General features: G+C 36.1%; 1 protein-coding gene across 3 annotated transcripts in view; it reads right to left on the bottom strand.

Moving 5' to 3' along the window:
• FHOD3 (formin homology 2 domain containing 3) overlaps positions 1 to 1,980 on the bottom strand; it is a 447,358-nt gene that overhangs the window by 88,664 nt on the left and 356,714 nt on the right. The window lies entirely within an intron of this gene.

The following is a 1,980-nucleotide window of genomic DNA, read 5'->3' as shown; positions in this document are numbered from 1 at the left end:
GACAACTAAAAACATATGTAGAAAAAATTATCCGGGCACGGTGGCGCATGCCTGTAGTCCCAGCTACTCGGGAGGCTGAGGCAGGAGTTTGAGGTTGCTGTGAGCTAGGCTAACACCACGGCACTCACTCTAGCCAGGGCAACAGAGTGAGACTCTCAAAAAAAAAAAAAAGGTATTTCAGAAATATGCATAAAATATAAATACATTCCATATATATTTTAGGGTGGATGTATGTTAAGACTTTGATGAGTTGCAATCAACTTTTAATCTTAAACTGTTTTCTATTATACATGTGCTAAAAATATTTTACTATACACCAATTTCTAACATGATTCCTCAGAATAATTGTGTTATCTTAAAACAAGGTAATGAGATGAGAGATGAGGAGGAAAAGACTAGCAATGGTCTGAAGTGTGAACAAAACTAAGGAAATTTCATTCTACATCAAGAAGTATCCAAGATTGTTCAAAGGACAGCTCTTGACGACTGGTAGTGGCACACCAACAATCTGGACTGTTCACTGAACATGGCATAACGAGGTTGGGCAGGAGTGTGATGGCCTCAGTGGGGAACCACAGGGGTGAGTATCACAGGAAATGTTAAGTCAGGGAATGCACGAGAGAAGGGAAAATTAGGTAAATACATGACCATATCACAGGGCTTAGCTATGTAAAGGAGTCTGTTGGGTCTCCGGGGAATAATACAATCTGTTATGGACAATTGGACTTTCATTTATGGGGGAAAAACATTTCCAAAATTAAGGTAAAAATATTTCTAAAATATATTTTATCAATTTATTTATCCAAGAAGATAGCTTAGATAAAATTCTAGTTGAATTCAGTGAAAATATGCCTGTGAGGTGAAGAACACAAGCCTCTTAGTGCAGGAGAAAGATTTGATTATCACACCCCACTGCCCTAAGTCCCACAGATGTTCTCTCTAGAAAAGGCCAGCCATCTTTAGCTATCAGTCAGAGGTGCCAGGGGACATGGAGGGAAGAAACCACTATCCCTGACAACTACAGGGAGGGAGTGACCAAATCCTATATTCTAGGCTCACTTTGGAGCTACTCCATCAGCCCTGGACACTTAGGCATAGATAGAATTTATCTATCTTTCACATAAAAGGAGTCCAGACCACATTGTATAACTTCTATCTTTTGTTAGCTACTGTTATTTTGTGTTTTTTCCCCTTGTTATATGCTGCCAAATCTAATCCATAATCAGAGTGAAGGGGTTTATTATACCTCTTGCACAGTAATTGATAAAAATTGTTATGGATATAATAGATTTGCTTAATATGATTTTACCTAACAGATTAACATATATATATATAACCTGGTGCCCCAAATTAGAGAAAAAACATTCTTCTCAAATACATAAGGACTTTTCAAAAACTGACCATCATTTCTGGCACAAAGCTTAAGAATGAATGCCAAGAATTGGTTTCATATGAGAGCTACCTTCCTGACCATAATGCATTTGAGTTCAAAATAACAAAAAGATAAATTTGAAAAAAAAATCCATAAAATTGGAGAAATTAAAACACTTGTAAATAACTCCGGTCAAAAAAGAAAAATACAGAATGAGAACAGAAACTTACTGCAAACAGAAACTGTTTGCAATTATGAACACCACGGCAAAAATCTGAAATAAAATCTTGAGTTTGTCCAATGAATGTAAGGATAGTTTGAGCTGAGAACATCAGTGAATGTAATTTACCACATTAACAGTTTATAAGAAAACAACCCATGACTATCTCTGTGGATGCAGAGAAAGCTTTAAACTCAACAACCATTTGTTATAGAAAACTTTTAACAAGCTTACAAATAGAAGAAAACTTTCTTAACCTGACAATGGCTATTTAGCAAATGATGTTTACTGTAGTTTTTTCAAATCTTTCTCCTGCACTAAGAGACCTGTATTCTCTACCTTACAGGCGTATTTTCACTGAATTCAAGTAGAATTTTACCCAAGCTAT

Source organism: Propithecus coquereli, unplaced genomic scaffold, assembly GCF_000956105.1.
Source record: "Propithecus coquereli isolate 6110/MARCELLA unplaced genomic scaffold, Pcoq_1.0 Scaffold51, whole genome shotgun sequence".
In the NCBI taxonomy this organism is placed as follows: Eukaryota; Metazoa; Chordata; class Mammalia; order Primates; family Indriidae; genus Propithecus; species Propithecus coquereli.
The sequence above is the reverse complement of the archived record's forward strand: the minus strand, read 5'-3'. Positions and strand labels throughout refer to the sequence as shown.